The sequence below is a fragment of the Mustela erminea genome, chromosome 10 (genome assembly GCF_009829155.1).
Source record: "Mustela erminea isolate mMusErm1 chromosome 10, mMusErm1.Pri, whole genome shotgun sequence".
NCBI lineage: Eukaryota > Metazoa > Chordata > Mammalia > Carnivora > Mustelidae > Mustela > Mustela erminea.
This window is the reverse complement of record NC_045623.1, coordinates 103400792-103422983: the sequence shown is the minus strand read 5'-3', so window position 1 is coordinate 103422983 and position 22192 is coordinate 103400792. Positions and strand designations below refer to the sequence as shown.

Here is a 22192-nt window from a genome sequence, read left to right as displayed (position 1 = left end):
TCTCTTTGCCTCCCTCTGAAATTTTCATAGCAGAAACTCCCTTCTGCAAATATTTACTGAGCACCCGCTATGTGCCAGCCATTGTTTTAGGCAGGGGGTCAGAGCAGAAACAAAACAGACCCGAGGGTGATAATTAACCTTCATTGTGTCTGGGGCATCTCTGTGTTGTGGGTCTACCTGCAACACCTCCTCCCTCCCTCCTTCCCCCTGCTGGGCTTTAAGCCCCTCTCACCGGTCCTCCCCACTGCCCTTTACAGATGTGGTGTGCCTGTTTCCTGTTTAGCAGGTCTTGGAAGGTTCTAGAGGGCCAGGAAACCCCTTTGTATCTTATTGTCCCAGAGCACTCCATTGATGGGGCATCTTGTACCCACCGTGGACTTGCTCAGGGTTCCTGATTTATTCCTTGATACTCAGAGGAAGCCTGTACCCAGCCCCCTTCAGGCAGTGGAGCAGGAGAAATGGTTCACCTGGTGATAGGAGCTGGGGCCGGTCTCCCTGCTCAGTGCCTGTGTGTGGGGCTTGTGAGGAAGACAGGAGGCACTATAGGGTCTTGAGAGATGTGTGGGAGTTGCTGAAACACCCACCAGGACAGACCCCGTGGTCCTAACACTGTGGCTGGGACACTGTGAGGCTCGGTGGGAATTTGCCGAATGAACCCCACTCCTGCTGATCATGACTTTCCTTTTGAAGGTGCCCCGGTGGAGGGCTCTGGGTCTCTTTATTTCCTTGGTGGGGGGAGGAGGGTTTTCAATTATGTCACTGGCGGTTTTGAGGCCATACCTGCTCCTGTGGCTGTTGAGGTGGGGTGGAATTATGGGATGTTCTGCTTCATGAAAGGTTGGTGTGACTGGGAGGGGTCACCCCCCAAGACGCCAGTGGAAAAATCTCTCCCCCTTTTTAAACAAGCATCTTTGCCTCTGCTCCATACATATCTCGGACTCCCCGAGTCTCTGACCCACTCCTTAGACTGGACAAGGGACACACTTTGGCTGAAAAAGCCATCAGTGTGCTTATAGGTGTTGGAGATAGTCCTGTCCCCCCTCAAACCTTCTCCTCCGACCCCCCCCCACACACACACCTGACAAAAGCCCTTAAACCTTTCTAGTTCAGTCTGCGGAGGCATCCCAGGCGCTGCGCCTGAAGCATTTGCATTCCTAGGACTTAGCCCGATGCTTTGAGTGTCAAGTTTCTGGGTTAGTGGAACAGGCAGCGGGAAGCCAGAGCTCTTTACAAAGAAAGCATGTGTGCGGTGGAATTCCAAGTATCCGGGATGGCACGGGGTGGCCTCCAAGCCTCAGAGCGAGTTCTTGGGGGGAGAGCAGACCCTGTGTGACCTTTGTATGCAGGCCCTGACCTTGGTACCTGCCGGGGAGGTGTCTGGGCAGCTCCGAACACTTACTATTCAGCCAGATGTGGGTGAGAGTTCCGCCCGGGCCGCGTAGGCAGTGGCGAGGGAGGCAGACACGGCTGCTCAGTGCTGTACATGATCGCCTCTGAGACCCACGGAGAGAAAGGGTCACCATTTTTTTTTTTTTTAAATGAGCTGCCGAGGGTCACCGGACCGTGTCATGGATGCCAGGACCAGCGTGTTTCAGCGATGTGAACCGTGAGTCATCCTGAGTCATGAGAGGCAGAATGGGGGCATTGGACTGGCCAGAGGCATGGTCAAGTTCATGGGGGACGTTCGTTCAGCTGCGGGGTGGGGTAACCCGGGTGGCAGGTCATGGGCAGAGTGGGGTAGGGGCCGTGAGCAGCAGCTGCAAGGTCCAGGCTCACTGGGCTTGTTTGCAGCTGGGATCTGCAGCCTCCAACCCAATAGGGGAGCAGCCGCGACGTGTCTGTTGTGCAGAAAGGCAGAGGTCATCCTGGGTAACGCGCACCTGGGACTAGCAATGGGCAGGGGCTTCCAGCACCTGCTCCCCTGAGCTGCCATCCTTTAGTAATGACTCAGATCCCCAGGGCTTAGTCCCTGGGGCCGGAGCTCCTTCTTTGCCTTGGATCTGTCTCTGTGCCTTCCTTTTCAGGAGCACTTAGTACAAAGCCGGCACTGGGATGCATGTGCGCCAGCCTCGCCTAACCCTGAAGCCACCCCTGTGGACACAGATACGATTCTTGTCCTCATTTTGCAGATGGGGAAACAGAGGACCCGAACATCTCAGGTTTTCGCTGGGGAAGGGTCAGAGCTGGGAATTGAACCCATCTCTGATGTTCACTGGTTTTGGGGGGATTAGTGTTGGTTGTTCCCCTGTTCATAGGGTGACCTGACTAATGGTTGATTGAGAGCAGGTGTCTGTGAATAAGGCCCAGAGTGACGAGTGTTCCTCAAAGCTACGAGAGATGGTGTAATTCTTGGGGAGATGTGTGTGTACGGGCTCCTGGGCCAACATTCTGGGGAGGCCAGGACCACCTCTGGTTCTACCAAGGCTGAAAATTGGCAGAATATTCCAGAAGGCCAGAAGAACCAGAGCAAGGTGGCAAGTTGTTGAGCTGATCAGCCCCACTCTGGCCACTCCGACAGTCAGCAGGGGTGGAGGTGCAGCTGTGGGGGCCCCTGGGATGGGGGGGGAGTGCCATATTGGACCACCAGACACCTCCGCCCCCCCACCCCCAGACTCCCTTTCCTTTGTCGTCCGGCTGCGTCAGACGTCTGGGCTTGCAGGGAGGTTCCTGAATGGGCCTTGGAAAGAGGTCACTCCCTTCCCGTGCTGCTGGCACTGACCCACATGTGACCTTCCCCGTGGTGACTGTGTCTGGCTGTCCCTCTTTGATGCTGTCTGTGGAGGGGCTGCAAATGTCTGGGGGCAAGGCGCTCTGGGGCTCCGCCCCACCTCTGCTCTGGCCTCCCTGGACCTCTGCATTCTGCGGCCCCTCCTCCCCTCGGCCACGCTGGGAAGGGGAAATCCACAGTCCTGACCCTCTCTGAGCATCAGACTTTTCCTCTCCACGAAGCGCCCCGGCTGGGCTGGTGGCTCGGACTGTCTAGATAGAACAGACCAGTTCCTGCTGGGCTGGAGCCGAGGCGGATGGGCGGCCCCACCGGGCCCCTCTCTGGCCCTCCGGCCCCACTGCCTGGCGCTCAGCAGTGGACCTTCCTTCCGAAAAATCCCTGGGGTTTTTCTGTCTCTCCCCAGCTGGCTGGGGGAGCCGTCCCTCGGGGCCTGCAGGTGGAGGTCATGGTGAGTCTTGGGAGACGTTCCCGTGTAGCCTGGGTGCCAAGGCTGACCCCAAAGGTCCCCGCTCCTTGTGTCCTGATGCCCAGAGGGCCGTGCTGGGCTGTGTTGCCGCCTCACCTGGGCCTGGAGCTCTGTCTGCCATGGAGGGCTGAACTCGGGCTTAACTTTTAGTCTTGGCGTCCAGAAGTGCACGAAGCGGAGGATGGAGAACATGAGGCCTACCTCCCCTCGAGGACGCGTTTTCTGCTCACAGTTGACTGCCCCTGTGTCTTTGGGCGCCTGGAGCCCCACTGGGCAGATTCTGGGGAAGTGGCTTTTGCAGATCCCTAGGGCTCCTCGGCCTCCAGGGAACCAGGCCATGTCCTCGTCACTGACGCCCCTGCTGGGTGTCCGGAGAGGGGGTGAGTCGTCGGGGTCCGCTGTGATGCTCGCAGGTGGGAGGGCCCCGCCGATTGGGGCCTCAGAGCCACGGGCTACGTGCCTTTCCCTTCCTTCCTCCCTGTAGCCAGTGGAAAGTTCGGGGGGATCTTTTTCTGTAGGAAGGAGAACCAGGATACAGACCCCAAGGGGCAGGGGGTCACGTGCAGGCTCCATGCACACCAGCCATGGGGAAGGCACCTGAAATCCAGCTCCAGAACCCCTGCTCGGGGCACCCTGGTTACTGCATTCAGTCACGGTTCCTGGCGGCTTTTTCTCTTTCTTTTTCCTACGCTTTTTAGGGCGTATCTTTGATGCGTGCCAAAATAGGGGACCAAATCCCAGGGGACGACCACTGAGTTCGTGCTTCTCTTAGCAAGCTGCGAGTCGATGAGTCAGATGCAGCTGGCATGGGCTCGGGCGGGCAAGCACTGGCGTCTTTTCATCATGTGGATCCACTGCGGGCTCTGCGTCGGCACACAGTGGGGCCGCACATCCTCACGTCAGTGCATTGCCTCCCGATGCACCATGGTCACACGTGCCGCCCTCCTCTGGGGCGGGCTCCACCGCCACCCCGAGCTCGCCGCATAGTAGGTCCTCAGCGAGGTCTTGGTGGGGAACATGGGTTGCGTCCGGTGCTGTTGGCATGTCCCTTGACGTCCTCTGTGGTGTCTCTGGGCCCAGCCTCGGAAGGGTCCGCTTGGAAGGGCTTGGGTCCGGACACTGTGTCCCCGACAGGGAGGCCAGACGGCTGGGGATGCAGCAGCGTCAAGACAAAGGCCTAGTTGTGCCCTCGGAGAAAACCCAAACCTGGTTTCCCTGTGGCTGAAGCTGCCAGTGCCCAGCCCGCCGTGTTCCCATAAAGGGAACTTTGTGTGTGGCTGCCGGCGGGGAGGAGGGGGTAGCCGGCGCCTCCCAGCACCCAGCCTCTCCCCGGGAGCGGGTGTGCCGCCTGGGAGCCGCCGCCCGCTGTGATGATAACTCCTGTGATCCCTGACCTCTCGGAGCCGACACTGGCCAGACGGTCGCATTTGGGACAATCAGTCTGTTCTCCGTGTCACGGGGCCAGCACTGTCGGATCCAGACCAGACACATTCTTTCTTGGAAACCCGAGTGGGGGCGGGTGGTAGGGACAAGGCTGGCGTGGGAGGTGCCCTGTGAGCGGGTCCGTGCCAGGCAGGCAGCGGGGGGCTGCGGGAGTCCCATCTGGAAGCCCAGCTGCTGCCCCTGAATGGGGGGCTTGTGTGCACCCTTGAAGTTAGGACCCCAGGGCTCAGTGTGTGGCAGCTGACGGAGCCCTGCTTCTGCTCCCACTGCTGACTCGGGGTTTTCCACCAAAGGGCAGACAGCACAGGCAGAGAGGAAAGGGGCCAAGACTGTCTCCTGCTGTCTGGGCTCGTCTGCCCTGCCCACTAGGGATGGTTTGGGCTGTTTAGGGGTGAGCTCTTGCCATGTTTGGAAACTGGGTTCTCAAGGAATGAGGGGGCGGGAAGGCAAGTGGGGGCAGAAAGTCTGCAGATCCATTGGGGGAAGTTTCTAGAGCAGATAGGGGACATAGAGGGGGGTGTCTGACTCTACCTTCCAGAAGCGGTCCATGCAGGTAGCATTTCCGTGGAGCTTGGCAGTGTGGACGGTGGCACTGTGGAATGGAAGGAGCTACTCACTCATTCTACAAGTATTCATTGAGCACCTACTGTGTACCGGGACTGTTCCAGGCCCTGGAACATAGAGGTAAACAAGACACCTGCCTTTATGAAGCAGATGTTCTCAGTGGGGAGCAGATCTTAAGCAGATAACCAAGAATGTCATCAGAGAGTGCTGTGGGGAAGAGCTGAGTGGGGTCCAGGAATGGACATGCTGGGGGCAGAGAATGTTTGCCATGTAAAGTAGTAGCTGGGAAAGGCCTCTGTGATGACGCGACCTTTGAGCAGACGTCTGGTGGAAGTGAGGGGCTAGCCATCCGGGTATCGAGGGCCAGTTCACCTGGTACCATGCAGAGGGTGTAAGACGTGCAAAGACCCAGAGGTAGGGGCTTATTAGCATGTGCTGGGAACAGCCAGAAGTCCAGGGAGGCAGGACAGAGTGTGGAAGGGGAGAAGGGAGAGGGGGTGCACGGGGCTGGGCTGTGGGGGCCTGCGGGCCACTCTGAGACACCTACTCTTCAGTGAGTGGAACCACTGGAGAGTCTGGGCAGAGGAGACTGGTGTTGAGGCCCAGGAGGGGCCAGTGAGGTGGGGAAGATGGCTGCGGTCTGGATGCATAGAAGGTAGGCCTGGTAGGGTTTGCTCCTGGACAGGCTTGGATTTCTGCCTTGTCACTTGTATATACCATGTCGATGGATAAGGTGCACTGCTCTGAGGCAAGGTTTTCCTTCCACCTTCAGCAAACATTTATTTGGTGCCCGCTGTGTGCCAAGCTCTGGGCTGGGTACTAGAGCAGCCTGGTGCCTGCTTCAAGGATGGGGAGGCAGGAAAGAAAACCAGCCACGGTGTCTCTCGCTGGAGTGAGCCGACCAAGGGGCAGGGCTCGGGTGCTCAGCACGTGTTCGAGAGACCAGTTAATGAATGTAAACAATACACAGGTGCTGAGAGGCACAGAGTGGGGGCATCTATGTGACATGGGGAGGAGGCCAGAAGGCTTTCCAGAGGGAACATGTCTGTTCAAAGTCTCCATGAAAAGAAGTCTGGTAACCCCAGGATGCTTGGGTGGAAGAAACAGTATGAGCAAAAAAGTAGTCTTCAAAAAGCTTGTCTTGTGAGTCCATTTGGACTTTCCCATTTGCAAAGGACAGACAACCCAGTACAAATAGCCTTAAGCAAAAAGAAGCTGGTTTGCTGAACTGGATGAAGCCACTAGAAAGTCAAACGGTTTCAGGCATGGCTGGATCCAGGGGCTCAAACCTCAGCATCAGCTAGTGCCTCTTGGTCTTTAAGCACCTGCCTTCTTTGTTTTTGCCCTTGTTCTCAGAAGGTATTTAAGCCAAGGTCCCAGGACTGGTTCTGAGTGGTCTCACGGTCACAGGGGTGGGTGATGCCCTGATACAGTCGCCTGAGCCCGGGTGCCCACCCCTAGAGCCTAGGGTAGAGCAGGACCTACCCCGGCCCAGGGCAGGGAGTGAGGAGGGGGAGCCCTCCTCGACAGAATCAAGCTGCATCACCGGAACATGAAGACCCCCACCCCAACTTGTTAGGGACCCCGTGCCTGTTTTCAGCGGGTGGTTATTTGTGTCTGGTGGGCAAGGCTGGTGGCAGGGAAGGATTGGGAAGGAGGCTAGAGAGGTAGTCAGAACCAGGGCACGTGAGAGTTTGACCATTGTTTCTGAGGTGGCCCCGTGCCTGGTACATCGTGGCCGCTCAGCGAACTTAGCTGCGATGACCTGTTTCATGGGCGCCTCCAGATGGTTCCAAGCAGGGAAGCGGCACAGGGAGAGGAATGCATGAAGGGGTCCCATGCAGGGCCCGGGCCGGGCTGGTGACCCCCTGGGAGGACACGAGCGGTCAGGACCTCGGGGGCAGACGCCGCACATGGCCGGGGGCAAGGGAGGCCCCCGCCTCCTCGGTGGTGGGCCCTCGTGTTGGCTCTCATGCTCCTGTCCCTCGGAGGCCGTCTAGACCCACTCGGGTGGCAGACTTGAAGCCCGGCATCCTCATCCTCACGGCCCTTTTCGCACTGGGGAGCCGTGGCCTCCACGTCCCTCTTCGCCGCAGGCTGATGTTTGTGGCGGTTGAGCTGGTGTGTTTCTCGAAAAGCAGCCTGTGGTCCAGTGAGGCCAGGCCCCCTTTTCCCTTGGGCAGCCCTGCTTCCTGGACTGGCACTAAGCTACCTGCGGCTGAATGTTTTTGCTTCAGAAACCTCGAGGGAAGATGTGTTTGTGTCCGTGCGTCTGCCCCACTCCTCCTGGGAGAGAGAAGATGCTACAAGGGGTCGGGAGTCCCTGAGGTCAGAGTGCATTCTGTGTGTCCCCGGGGGTGTGGTTGGGCTAGCCCCTGGCATTGGAGAGGTCACACAGAATGTTCTCTGCGGGGCCGAGTTTGTCCTTCCCTGCCTTTGGTCGGTGGAGCTGTTGGTATCCTGAGATTTCTTGGGGAGTGAGGTGTCACCCCGCGGGCCTGCTGGGGAAGGCCTGGGTTTGGTCCTAGCACTCCCCCAGGGCTGCTCAGGTCACTTGTCTGAGCTTGCACCAAGGGGCCACCAGATGACCCTGTGGGACCCCCTGGAGTCCCCTAAAGTGTCTACAGAAGGTCAGTGGGTGGCATCTGGTCAGGACCCCAAAGTGCCCCTTGAGCAGCTCCCCTGGGGTCACTGCCTATGGCCCAGTGTTTCCCTGGTGGGTGGCCTGGCCTAGGAGGACTACAGCGGGGGCTGCTGGAGGCCCAGTGTGGGAACTAGGGGTTAGGCCTGAGAACCCCTCAAGGCTGCTGGGCCAGAGGAAACACCTCCCAGAAGGGAGGCACAGGTCACTCCTCGCCCCCGCGCCCCCCGCCATCTTCCTTCCCGGCCTGGCAGAGGCGCGAACCCCGAGCTGGCTGTGTCCGAGGGGCTTTCCTCATTACTGCAGTTCGGTCTGCGTTGGCTTAATTTGAAAGACTTATTGCCTCTGAGTCAAAACACAAAAATCCCCCTGGATGTGCCACGGAGTTTGCCGTTGAAGGAGGAACTGGCGCCTTCTCTGGGGTGGGGGTGGGGGCGGGGGGGGCGGTCCCTAATCCTTTGCTTCCTGCCTGCAGCCAGGAGGCTTCTGGGTTCGGAGACCCCAGCCTCTCCCAACCCAGGGCTCCCCTGGGACGGGTGCTCAGGGCTGGGTACACAGCGGCATGATTGCCCTGTGATCCAACTGGGAAGAAGCCTAGCCCCCTGCCCGACCTCGAGGCCCGAGCCCCTGCTGGTGCCGCCTGATGCTGGGAACCCGAGGCCTCCCGGGCACTCTCCTGAGATGGTCTGCCTGGGTGGGGGAAGAAATTCGTAGTTTGATTTTTTTTTTTTTAACCTCTTCCTGTTTGATTTCTGTTTTTTTGATGTGTGTTTCATAACGTAAGTCATCTCTCGATACAAAAACAGGTGAGTATCATGTATGCACAATGTATCTTTCGGGGGATACGTAATGAAAAGTTCCCTAATCCCGTGCATGACCAAAAAAGGCTGGTATGTAGTGCTGCGTGCGGGGCTGTGGTTCGTGAAGGCAGGAGGCACCCCCGAGGTCCGGGGAAGGAGGGTGTGGGTAGGCGGGGCGCAGCGGACAGCAGCATCCTGGCCCCACCCTGGGCTCGGGCATCATGTCGCATCCTGGGCACGTGGATGTGGGGCCCTGGGCCTGGTGGGACGGGCTCTTGGAGGAATTTGTGGGGAGAGGTTTGGCCCATTTTTTCCATGGTAGACACCATTTCCTAAGGTCTAGACCAAGGGTCATTGAACTCTAAGAGCCGGAGAGTAAATATTCAGGGATTTTGTGGACCATGGGATCTCTGGATTTTGTGGACCATGGGATCTTTCTAGCAAGCAGGAAAGCAGCCAGGAGATGGTACGGCCACAGAAGGGCATGGCTGTGTACCGATAAAACTTTATGGACAAAAACTGACAGTGGTCCAGACTGGCCCATGGGGCATCGTTGGCCAAACCCTGGTCTGGATTAAGAGGATGGGGCCCAGCACAGCTGAGAGCCAGCTGCTGTCACCCACCAAAAAGCAAGCCCCTGACCTTGCCGTCACAGATGAGTGCTCCAGCCAGATGCACGCGTGGGCTTGGGGGGGTGGTGTGGACCCTACAGAGAGTTTGCTGAGCTGGGGCAGGTCAATGTCCCCTTTCCACGACATAGCAGAGCACCCCCAACTCCAGCACTTTCTTGTTCTGGTCCTCTCGAACCAGATAATCATGGCAGCGGGAGGAGGTGGGGCCCTTGGTCATGGTAGAATCACAAAGAAACAGAAACGTAAGGCCCATGGCAGTTGAAATGTGGTTGAAATGTCTCGCTTAGAGTGACACAGAGGGCTAGGGACAGTGTTGGGATGGAGTTTCTGCTCGGTCACTTTCCTCCTGGCTCAGAAGAGCCACGGAGTTGGGGTGCCCCCCTCCCTGCCCTGATAGAGTCCCAGATGCTGGTGTCCTAGGTTGGCCTTCTGTTCATGGCGACACAAAGACAGTTTTGTCCAGGAGCTCACTGCATCCGTTCCCGTCTGGCTTTGCAGTTGGGGCACTGGTGACATTACCGGCAGGATCTTTTTTTGATGTAGGGGCTGTCCTTGCTCTGGATGATATTTAGGGTACACACCACTAGAAGGTAGACACCTTCTACCCTAGGTCACAGCCACTGAAAATGTCTGCAGGTGTGGCCTAACGTACCCTTGGGGGGGGGGTGTAAAATCACCCCAGTTGAGAATCACTGCTGTGTCTTAGTTAAGCTAGTAAGCGTGGACCCTGTGTTTTCTGGGATCGCTGATCGTGGTAGAAAGTTGGGCTGACGCTCTGACCGATTATAGAGACTCCCCGGGGGACGCAGGACAATGAGGGAGGCAGCCCAGGCAGGAAGCTTAAAGAGTCCCGAAGGCATGAGAAAGTCCGATGGTGGTTCTGTACTGCATCATGGTTGGTGGCCACCTGTTGAGCGGTTCCTGGATGGGGAGACACAGCAGAAGAGGGGGACAGAGGTGAAATCTGGAGTGGATGGAGGGCATGTGCCCCGGGCAGAGGACTTCATGCGAGGGCAGGAGGGGAATGAACTTGTAGGCAGGGGGTGATGGAATGTTCAGGAGTGCTGATGCAGGGTAGTGGGCGGCATGTATGAGGAGGGCACGGAACTGTGGGATGGAGAATCTTCTGGAAGGTGAACCTCACAGCCGACCGAGAAGGCGGTGCTGGAGTCTGGGAGACCTTGGACAATCAGCTGGAATGACAGCGAGCTTGGGTGTGGACGAGAGGGTTGTGGCAATGTTCTGTGGGTGGTGTCATGCTACAGACATTTTCTTCTCGAAGCTTTGGTGGTATGAAGCTTTGGGAGCCTTCTCTCGGACTGCTTCCTGGAGTCTAGGGAGGAAAGTTGCACTGAGTGACACACAGCTGGTTTGGAGTGGCCGGCGGGCAGGTGGTCATGTCTGTGCCAAGAGAGAGAAACCAGGCAGTCTGCGTGGGTCTCACAGCACCGTTCTGTGTAAGCAGGGTGTCCTTTCTCACCGAAGGTTGTGGAACAATTGCTAGGTGTCTGAGTTAGGGTGGGGCATACACCAGGGTTTCTTCCCAGACTAACAAGTTCATGGAGAGGAACGGGACAGCACCTTACAGTTGGTGGGTTGGCGGATTAGTTAGTTGGTTAGTTAGTTGTCATTCAAGGTGATGTGGAACTTGCAGGGGCTTCCAGAGGGCCACCTGGCTCTGTAGTGACAGCCTCCCAGGTCGGTGAGTAGGGTGACCTGACATTGGCAGTTGTGTGAGCCGAATGGAGGGCAGCGGGGCCGGGAGGAGCTGGTCGGAGCGAGCAAAGGGGTAGAGTGAGCCTTTCTGTGACAAAGGGGGCTGAGATGCATGTGGGAGCAGCCTGGGGTGCCCAGCTCAGAAGTCTGGACTTGATCCTAGAGGGAGGATGGAGCCACCGATGGCTTTAGGGCGAGGATATCATGGTGAACGCCACACGTGGCGTGTGAAGGAGATGACATGTGCACGGTGCTGGGGCTTTTTTCACCAGGCGCTCCCAGGAGACATGACTCGATCTGAATCGGCATGGCTTGTAGTCGTCAATTCTGCACAGGAAAAATACGGGGTTCGGTGCTCTCAACCCTCGTGCTTTTCTGTATGTAACTTTTTTCCACCACGAAAATACCTTTACTGTGCCTGCTTACAGTGTGCACGCATCATGGGGACTCTGAGTGATGCGTGATGTGTAAATACAAAGAAGCACGCACCACCTGATCCCGAGGTCCCCGCACGAGCCCTCTGACCCCAACCGTGCCGGGCTGATGCGACCCACACATTCGCATCTTCAGGCAGACACGCTGGGAGCATAATTTCGCGTCTGCCTATGACCCGCTTCCCTTTTGTCCCTTGAGTCCCCACCCCAAACTGATGGTAACTCAGAGCTTGTCTTTCCAGCCTTCTTTTTCTTGAATTGCAGTGAAATCCGCGTAATAAGCTTTACCATCTGTGTTAGTCGTCTCGGCTTGCTGTAAGACAGTACGGCACACGGCAAGCTTAACCAGTGGACATGTCTCACGGTTCCGGAGGCTGGACGTCCAAGGTCAGGGTGCTGGCAGGTGTGGTGTGCGGCAAGACCCTCTTCCTGGCCGGCATGCAGCTGTCTTACTGTGTACTCACCTGGTGGAGAGAGAGATCATCTCTCCAGAGCACTAACCCCATTCATCGGGGTTCTGCCCTCTTGACCTCAGCACCTCCCAAAGGCCTGATCTCCTCATAGGTTCACATTGGGGGTTAGGATTTCAACATATGCATTTCTGGGGGACACATCCTGCGAGTACGGAGCGCATCTTAACCATTTTTAAATGTATGGTTCGGTAGTGTTGCACACATTTATGGGGTTTTATGTCCACTGCCAACATCCGTCTTTAGAACACTTCATCTTATAAAACGGAAACTCTGTCCTCATTAAACAACAGTGTTCTCTCTCTCTCTCTCTCACACACACACACACACACCCCAGACTCAGGCAGCCACCATTCCAATTTCTTTTTCTTTTAAAAATTCAATTTTATTTCTCATTTTTAAAAAAAGATTTATTTATTTATTTGAGAGAGAGAAAGAAAGAGCGAGTATGGCGGGGTTGGGGGACAGAGGGAGAGACGCTCCAAGCAGGCTCCCGCCAAGCGTGGAGCCCGACGCCGGGTTCGATCTCACGGCCCATGAGATCGTGACCTGAGCTGAAACCAAGAGTCCGATGCTTAACCAACGGAGCCACCCAGCTGCCCCTATTTCTGATTTTTCATATGAACAAAAATTGTAACATTTTGAACCGTTTGTAGGGTGCAGAATTCCAAAGGTATAATTCAATCGTGAAAAGTCTCCCCCCATCGACTCCTGTTCCACAGACACCCCAGTCCCCTCCACGGAGCATCAGATGGGGTCATTTCCTTGGGGAGGGTCCATCCAGACCCGCTGTGCTTATGGGACCGTGCGTGTGTGGGCCATGTGATGTGTTACAGTACATAGCGACAACATATTACATGTAATATACTTTTTCTCTTTTTCCCTGAAATGGTGACACCCTATATTCTACTGTATTGTACTTTGCTTTAGAGAAACAGTTCTGGGCTTATGTCGGGGCTCCCACACCCTTCCAGATCACTCCCTGCCGTGCCCCGTGCTGCCCCTGGCCCTGGCTTCTGACTGGGATCAGCCCGTGGGAGGCTCAGAGAGAAGGAGGTAGAAGAACGCAGTCGAGAGGGACCCCGTGAGGTCCCTGTGAGGTCCCTCGCTCTGGCCGTGTCCAGCCACGGGCCTCTGCTGCTTTCCAGAGTACCACCAGATTCTTCTGGAAGACCTTAGGTTGGAAGTTTGTCCTTTGGGCAGGGGGTAGGTGAGAACCCGCTGTCCTAAGCCCCCGGTGGCCGGTGGCCGCAGTCCCCCCCCCAGCCTCCTTCGTGCCTGTTGACACTTTTTTTTTTTTTCAAACAGAACAGCATTTTAAAAAGTCATTTTTTTAAAATTACATATTTTTCATCATGGTAAGTGTACTCGGTTATCTACCCCACCCCATGCCACTCTCCTTTCTGTCCCTAAGAGTCCGACTCCTCTTGAAAGAAACCTCGGGTAAGTGGAATCCTGAAGTCCTCGTCTATTTATGACTTTTTTTCACTTAGCATCATGTCCTCAAGGGCCCTACATGCTATGGCATGTCACGGGGTTTCCTTCCTGTTTAAGGCTGAATAGTGCCCCGCTGGGTGGGTGTCCCACGTCTCGCTTACCCGTCCATCCATCAAGGGACGCTCTAGTTGCTTCTACTTTTTGGCTCTGCGAACGAGGCTGCCGTTAACACGGGTAATACCTGCTGTCGTCTCTTTTGGGTACATCACCAGAAGTGGAGTGGCTGGGTCTCCCGGTAAATCTATTTTTAGTTTTCTGGAGGAAACGCCCTGCTGTTTTCTACGACGGCTTCATCACGATCACGTTCCCCCGAGACAGCACAGGGCTTCCAAGCCTCCCCATCCTTTCCAACATCTGTTATCATCTCACTGTTCTTACTTTAACATAACCCTTATTGAAGGTTAATGCACCCCGAAGACCTCCTTACCTCCCTGCCTGCCCGGTGATATCTATGCACACATCTTTAGGGACAACATTATTTTATGAAGACGATCGCCTTTTGTATCCCCCATCGCCTTTCTCTCTAAATGCACGTGGAAATACCTCCAGGGTCACTGGTGGGGCTTTACCTTGTTTTTTATTTTTATTTTTTATTTAAATTCAATGTAGTTAACGTAGTTAACTAATAACGTATTATTAGTGCTGGGGTAGAGTTCGGTGGCTTATCAGCTGCATATAAGACGCAGCGCTCATTGTCACGTCCTCCTCCACGCCTGTCACCCAGTTACCCCATCTTCTCCTCCCGTCCAGCAACCCTCAGTTTATTTCCTGTGGCTTGTCTCCCTCTCTATTTTCATCTCATTTTAGTTTTCCTTCCTTTCCGCTACGTTCATTTGTTTGTTTCTTAAATTCCACCTGTGAGTGAAATCGTCTGATAATTGTTTTTCTCTGATGGACTTACTTCACTTAGCGCTAATACCCTCTAGTTCCATCCATGTCGTTGCAAATGGCAAGAGTTCGCTCTTGTTGATGGCTGCATAGTATTCCATTGTATGTATAGACCACATCTTCTTTATCCATTCATCTGTCGATGGCCATCTGGGCTCTTTCCCTGGTTTGGCGACTGTGGATATGGCTGCTATGAACCCTGGGGTGCAGGTGCCCCTTTGAATCACTATTTTCATAACCTTTGGATAAATGCCTAGCGGTACAAGTGCTACGCTGTAGGGTCAGCAGTATAGTGTAGTGGTTCATGGTACCGATGTGCCAGAGCTGTCCACTTGATGGCTCTTCCATCCGTGGCAATACACTTAGCCTGGAGTAGCAGACAATGGCAGGGTCTCTAATAACGTTACGCAGCCATCCTGAGGACGGGCGCTTTGATCCTCGTGAGCCGGCACCGCAGGAGTGCAACCGCTCAGATGATTTCCGTTCCGATTTCGTCTCCCCAAAGCTGTGCCCATTCAGACGGCCCAGGCCACGTGGGTGCGCGCTCCTCTCTCCCCACCAGCAGCGGGCACGATTTCTGCATTGACTGTGTAGAAACCCGGGGGTACAAACCAGTAGCTCATTGTTACTTCAGTTCCGTGGGTCTCTGGCCACCAGGGAGGTCGGGCATCTTTTCATACAAGTTTCTTTGCCCTTTGCTTATTTACCTTCCCCACCACTCCCTGCCCCGTGCGAATTGCCTATGCATGGCCTCTGGCCGTTTGACCTTTTTGCAGGAAAAGGACCAGAAGCAAATGTGACAGACTGTCGACAGCTGTTCACTTTAGGTGTTGAAAGTACGTGTCCCTTGAGGTGCCTGGGTGGCTCAGTTGTTAACCGTCTGCCTTCAGCTCAGGTCATGATCCCAGGTTCCTGGGATCGAGCCCGGCATCGGGCTCCCTGTTCGGTGCGGAGTCTGCTTCTCCCTCTCCCACTCCCCCTGCTTGTGTTCCCTCTCTCGCTGTCTCTCTCTCTCTCTCTGTCAAATAAATAAATAAATCTTTAAAACTAAATTAATTTAAAAAAGAAAATACACATCCCTTTTATACATTTTTGAGCTACAAATTTTCAGAAAGAAGAAAGCCATCCACATGAGAGTGTTTTAGGGAGACGGATTGTGTGGGCTGGGTCGGAGAGACGCTGTGGGCAGGCAGGCCGGTCTGGGAACTCTTGTGGTCGCCTTGCCGGTGATGGTGACTTAACCGTGAGAGTGGGGACAGGTTGGAGCAATGGTGGGGGAGAAGGTGTTTATACCATTTGGCGCCAGTGAAGCCAAGAAGAGTAGTGTGGGGAAGCGAGGGTGTGAATCTGGTGACCGATGGAGAGGATGAGGACAGAAACCGGGTGAGGCGTGGAGGCTGGGCTGGGGTGGGGGCAGCTGTGTGAGTGGGGGGGGGGGGGGTTGCCATTAGAGCGATGCTCTTTGCTGGACGGGTCAAGGTCAAGGGGAGTTGCTCCCCAGAGCCGGGAGAGCAGAGAACTCCAGGGAGGGAGGGGCCGTCAAGAATCCGTGTTGAAGGGGCAGGAGGCAGAGCCTGCGGGGGACCTGGGGTGGGAGCCTCGCCAAGCAGGAAACCAGTGTTTCAAGGTCAAGGCCATGGTCGGTATTTTCACACACAGCTGAGAGACAGAGAAGATGCTGTTTGGGGCCATTCAGTCTATTGATGAGGAGGTCACGACTTGAGAGGCGGCTGGGGCCTGAAGTCAGCTCGTTCGATTCTGCAGTCTGAGGGCGTGGAGGGTGACAGAGGCCACAGGAAGTGGGGGTGGGGGCAGGAGAGGGCAGCGAGTCCACGGGGCACCCTGGGCCGGTGGCTTCTGTGCCCTCAAGCCGGGAGTGAGGACCGAGCTGCCCTCATGGGGTGTGCAGGGTGCCAGTCACCCCATGTGTCTTAGAGGACCCTAGTCCAGGGCAGACTCTGCCAGAAGCTGCCTTCCTGTGAGAACCCCGAGAACCGTAGTCTCCTCACTGTGGTGTCTGTTCCCAGAGCAGCCCCGAGGGACCAGGGGAGACATGAGCCATTTCCTGGACAGCAACCTGTCCCAGCTTCTTAGCCGTTTTGGGCTCGGCCTTCCATAAATTATCTTCCTTTTCAAGCGCACTTGTAGCTCCTGCCCGTGCTGCCTCCCCGTCAGGTTTGTGAGGCACCCACGGTGTGAAAAGCAGGTGGGCCTCCCCGGTTTTCTGCTTCCCACACAGACTGCACCCGGAAGCTACCTGCCGATAGCCAAGGCCTCCTTTTTCTTATTCTGAGGGAAAGGGAGGTTGGCAAAGAGAGCTAAGGAGCTCGTTAGCCAAAAAAATGGTGACATACTATCTCTGCTTGGGCCGACTTCCCCCTCCAGCTTGGCTCCTGGGAAAAATGTGTGGACGGCCATGGCCATGGTTGGCTGAGGGGGGCTGGCCAAACCTTATTCAGCATTTCCTCTCATAGCTTGGGGTGGAGGGACCCCCGCTTTCCTCACTTAATTTTTCTGTGCCTCAGGTTTTGCTTCCTTATTTTCATATAAAACAAAGCATTTTAAAAAATATTTATTTTATTATTTGAGAGAGAACGCACACACAGAGGGGAGCGGCCGAGGGAGAGGGAGAGCGAGAACCCCGAGCAGACGCCCCACCCAGCAAGGAGCCCGCAGCGGGGCTCGATCCCAGGACCCCGAGATCATGACCCGAGCCAAAAACCCAGAGCCGGACACTTAACCAACTGAGCCACCCAGGTGCTTCTAAAACATACCCAACATGCAATTTATTGTTTTTACTACTTTTAGGTGCTCAGTTCAGTGGCACCGAGCCCATTCGCCCTCACCACCATCCACCTGCCGAACTGTCTCGAATTCCCCAACTGAAACTCTGTCCCCATGAAACACTAACGCCCCTTCCCATCCCGCGGCCCCTGCGTCCACCATCATGCCCACATCACATGTGCCGCCCACGAATCCGATGACTCTAGAAGCCTCCCAGTTACGGAGCCATCGCTTGTTGTCTTTTTGCGACTGGCTTCTCTCATCGGGCATCCTGTCCTCGTGCTGTCGGAATGCCCTTCCTTTTTAAGGCTAAATTCTGTTCCCTTGTGGGGGATCGTCCACACTTGGCTTATCCATTCATTTGTCCGTGGACGCTCGGCGGGCTTCGGCCGTGTAGCTGTGGTGAGATGCTTCCGTGAACATGGGGGTAACAAAATTCTGTTCGAGAACCTGCTTCCGGTTCTCCTGAGTATATGCCCGGCCGTGGATCAGATGTTACCGGGAATTTTCTGTTTTCCTTTTTTGGGGACGCACCATTCCGTCTCCCACAGCAGCTGCGCTTTTTCACAAAACGAAGCATTTTGGCTGGGTGGGCTTTAAGATCTCTTGGCGCTTTCAAAGAAGGCGGCGGTTCTCTGGTGTCGTGGTCAGTGGCTAGGAGATGACCTTGGGGTTCGGATTTGACCGCGGATCGTGCGATCAGTAATTATCACGCCACCTAATACGTTAGTATGTGTCAGGTGCAAAGTGCCCCAGAGCGTCCCCCTCACGGTGAGGTCCTTGGGAACATCGGTACAGTTTGCGTTGAGGACCCGCTCTGTGCTGGGAGAAGGGTTTTCCTCTTCCCGTGTATTCCTGTCTTCCCTTCTCTCCGCCCTCCTGCAGACGACGTATTCGTTACTCTCGCTCTCCTGGGTGAAAAAATCAGCAATGCTTTCTCACGCTGCTGGCTGGAAGTGGTATTTTTTGGGTCGATAACGCGCTTTTGTCTACCTAAAAGAAAAATTCGAATCTCTCCTTCCTGGTTCTTAATCTGCCTCTTCCCAAGGACAGGAAAGCAAGCAAAAAGCATTGATGGAAGGGTTCGGGGCAGTGGCACCCAGGAAGGTCCCCTCTCCTACCACGGCCCCCCAACCTTCCTGCTCCAGACCCGGTCTCGCACGCGTGCTCTCTCATTAATGCCCCAAATGCTCCTGCCGCTCTCATCACTTGACCTTCCTCGGGGTCCCAAATAGGCCATCGCCACTGGCCGGGCTCTCTGCCCAGAGTGTCTCTCCGGCCTGCCTCCCTCGGCTCAGCTCTGCTATTCGAACCTCAGCGCTCTGTCGGGGCCGCTCAAAGGGCACAGCCCCGCGGATCCCACCGTCCTCCACCCACACCCATCTCTGCAGCCCTCCGCAGGCCATGCACCTGCTTCTGCTGTGACTCTCCCTTGAGGCCGCAGACAGCCGTGGCTTGTTGGCCTCGGTCTCCCCACCCCAGCAGACCGTCGCCTTTGCTGGGCGATCATTCGTGGTTAGAAAAGAGCAAGACAGTGTCAAGCTTTTTTTACGTTTTCCTGATGGTTTACGTTTTCTCCACTGTGTGAGGAGAAAGACTACTATGGGAAAGGCGGTTTATGGGTTTTTAAACAGAAGACACCGCTCAGTGACATCTTCCCTAGCTGGTCTCCTGCTGGGGAAAGCTGCAATGGTGCCTTGCCCAGGGGGGGAGTCCTCAAGGGAGGAAGGGGAAGGGGGTGCTCCCGGGGTTTTTGGGGTCTTAGTCCAGTGATTCTTGGCCCCTTCCCCTCCCCCTGTCAGAACAAAGTCCACACCTGAGGATCTGGAAGAAACCACATTAGCTTAAGGGAGTAGGGGAGGAGCTTTCTGGTAGTTTCTGTCTGGTTGTCCTAGAAATGCTCCATTTCAATCCCCAGCATGTCGGAGTGGGGATCCGAGACTCCATCCTCCATCCCGAGAGAACCGCTCTGGGACAGGGGCAGGGAGGCGGTGGAAAGTGGCCCCTGGTCCCTCTAGGACAAGCAGGGACTTGGCCAGGTGGGGCAGGGACACGGGGAGATTGGCTCCAGGTACCTGGGGGAACCAGGCCCTCACTTTGAAAGGTACTGGTTTCTTTTCAAAGGAGAGGGGGCACCCCGCAAGGTGCAGGCCCTCCCCGTGGAGCTGCCGCAGCTGCTGCTACGCCCTCTCTGCCCAGAGCACGGCCCAGGGGACCTGGGGACCCATGACCAGGGGACCCCTCGCTGGCCCTGGAGCCCCTGGCCTGCCTGGTCCATGAGGTCCTTGGCTTGTCTTAACTTTAAGACCTCCCTGGTTTGGGGACAAAAAACCCTCTCTGTGGGGGTGACAGAGCAGGGCGAGGCTGGGGGTGGGTGGAGGTGCACCTGCTGTCTGCTGCCCTCCCCCCCCCCCTCCTGAGCACTCACCCTCCTGCCTGGCTTGGGCAGGGTCCTCTGGTCAGCAGCCACTCTGTAGGCCACTCCCACACACATCCTCAGCGCTGCCCTCCTGGTGGGGACACTCTGGCCACTTGGGGCCCCACATGGACATAGGCTAAGGGTTTGGGGCCTCCAACCTCCTGCCTCCTGTCCCTTGTGCTTCCTTTCCAGCGTCATCCTGTCTTTCTGTCCCTCTGTCTATCTGTCTCTGTCTCTGTCTCTCTGTGTCTGTTTTTCTCTCACTGTTTCTATGTGTCTCTCTATCTCTGTCTCTGACTCTGCGTCTCTGCCAGTCTGTGTGTTTCATGTCTTCTGTCTCTGTGCCCCGGGAGGCCCCTGAAACCAGGGTTGGCTCTTCTAGCCTGAGACCAGCGTGACTAAACTAAGACGGCAGAACACCTGCCCCGAGTGCCCAGTGGGGTAGGGGGTCCCAGAGTAAGACAGATATTCTAGGGGTCTCTTCTTTGGCTGGGGATCTGGACCCGCTGCCACTTTCCTTGTCCAGAGCTAGCAGTCTGTCCCTTGTGAGGAAACGGGGGATGCTCCCTCCTTCTCATTGCGGCAGAGGGGAGAAAAAGCCTGGCTTGAATCAGTGCCGGAAAATATTAAAGGCTCTGGTATAAATCCGCGGTGGCGGATGGTGGGGGGAAAACCCTCTCCTTACCTGTGCCCCTTCCCCCGCCACCTGAGGGACCCCTAGAGATGGGCTGGAGGAGTGTCCCTCAGATCTTCCCCTACCCTGTCCCCACTGTAGTGCCCCCATGGTTTCTGCTCACGGGCACCTGGAACGTAGCCGAAGCCCTGGCCCGGAGGTGCCTCCGTCTGGGGGACAGCCACGGCCTGGGCTTCCGGGTCTGCTCTGACAGGAGGCAGGTGGTGATCAGTGCCCAGACTGGGCCTGAAGCACCCCCCCCTCCGAGAGGATAGCCTTAGGGGGGATAGCCGTGGCCTGGGTGTGATCCTGGCCCGTCGCCCGCCAGCCCCACCAGGAGCCCCCAGTAAGCTGTTGAGTTTCTGTTCATTTCTTGACAAGTTGTTTGGGGACAAGAGAGCTGGTCATTGCCAGAGGGGACTGGGAAGGGGGAGAAGGGAGCAGAGCTGTTAATGAGGCTGCCCCTGCAGGCTGGGCTGAGGTCTATAGGGACGTCACCTCCACCGCTGCCAAGCCGGGCCCACCTGTCATTTTGAAACCTTGACTTACTGGCTGCTGAGATGGGTACGGCGTCCGCGTAAGGTTCTGCCTTGGCCCCGCTTCCTCTGTGACTTCCAGCCTTGCCTTTCTGGGCTTCCCTGAAGGGGGCGGAGGGAGGGTCCCCGGGTCCTGGAGCAGCGGTAGCAGCGGCAGCAGGAAGGGAACGGGTTACAAAGTGGCCTCCCCTTGGGCCCACAGCCTCCCTTCTGGAGGGCTTTTAAAAACTGGCCTATTACCTTGTAATTGTTCCCAGCAGCGAGGAGTGAGTCTGTGGAGGAGCCTTTCCAGTGTTTGTTTGGCCTTCTGTGTTCTCCAGGCCGGTGGTAACCAAGGGCCGCTTCCCCTTGGTGACTGTGGAGCTCACTCAGGCCAGGGCTGATCCAGCCCCGACAAAGGAGGCCTGGGGGACCCGCGGGCCTGGCTGCTGGCAGGGAGGGCACCCTGCTCCCGGAGCTCCGGGGGCCGCCTCCACTCCTCAGTTCTACCCCCAACCTGAGGGCCCACGGGCTTCTCTCCTGACGCGTTCCCCAGACACCGGCCCGAAACCTTCCAGAACTCTGGATCTGCCGGTAGGTGTCCGGGAGACTGTGAGGCCCCTTGCTGGCGGGCCGTGTGGGGTGGGTCTCCGGCAGGGCTGTGGGGCTCAGCCAGGATGCTCCCCGGGGCCACAGGGGACCCGCGTTCTGGGTTCTGGCAGGACCCAGGGTCCCGAGGTGACTCGGCAGGGAGGGTTTTGCGGGAGAAGGAGAAGTGCGTGAGGCTGACCGGGGAGGCTCTGGGACGGAGAGTGTCAGGACAGACAGAGGGACAGGATTCCAGCGGGTGGGGTTGTCTGAAGTGAAAGGGTCGGGACCACAGCAGGTGTGGCCGTAAGACCGAGGGAGGCTCCCAGAGAGCGCCGAGGCTGGCGCGGCTGGCTGCTGAGGGGAGATGTGGAGAGCTGCAGAGGCCTCGGAGGGCCGGCAGACGGGAGCCCCTGAAGAACTGTGAGACCAGGAGGGTCTGCAGCAGGGGCTCCAAAACCTTGGTCTTCTCAGACTGCGCATGGCGGGGGCTTCTAGAAGGTGTAGGCCAGAGACTCTACAGCCTGTTTTATGGGCCCCTGCTCCCTGACAGGCTGTGCCATTACTTCTGTGAACCTTGTCAGCTTCTAGATTTGGTCTCTGAGGAGCCAGTGATGTTTCGAGACTGCTTCCTGGAGAGGGCCAGGCGCCCCTCCGTTCCCTTTCTGGTGCATGTTCCGTCCAGGCCGCTGCCTTGGGGAGGGCCCGCTCCGCGGCCTGCCTGGGACCTGGGCCCAGACCACCTGGGCAGGGCCCAGGACTCTGCATTTCCAGCCGACTCCAGGCGCGGTTGGTGGCGGGGTGGGGGTGACTGTTCCCTGGCCCCGGAAGGGTGTTCTCGGGGAGGGAGTTGGACGGCTCCCCGTGCAGGACCGCAGTCGTGTCTGGTTTTCTGTTTGGGGGCCCGGAGAGAGGCCGCTGTCAATCAGAGAGG

At 56.7% G+C, this 22192-nt stretch overlaps 1 protein-coding gene across 4 annotated transcripts in view; it reads left to right on the top strand.

Annotated features, from left to right (window-relative positions):
* Nucleotides 1–22192, top strand: part of LOC116568006 (SPRY domain-containing SOCS box protein 1) — a 108981-nt gene that overhangs the window by 61380 nt on the left and 25409 nt on the right. The window contains exon 1 of one of the 4 annotated variants that reach the window (XM_032303430.1): nucleotides 21205–21264. The exons of the other annotated variants lie outside the window; for them this stretch is intronic. The gene's annotated coding sequence lies outside the window, so the exon portion shown is untranslated. Of the gene's footprint in view, nucleotides 1–21204; nucleotides 21265–22192 lie in introns of those variants that run through there. 4 annotated transcript variants of the gene reach the window in all.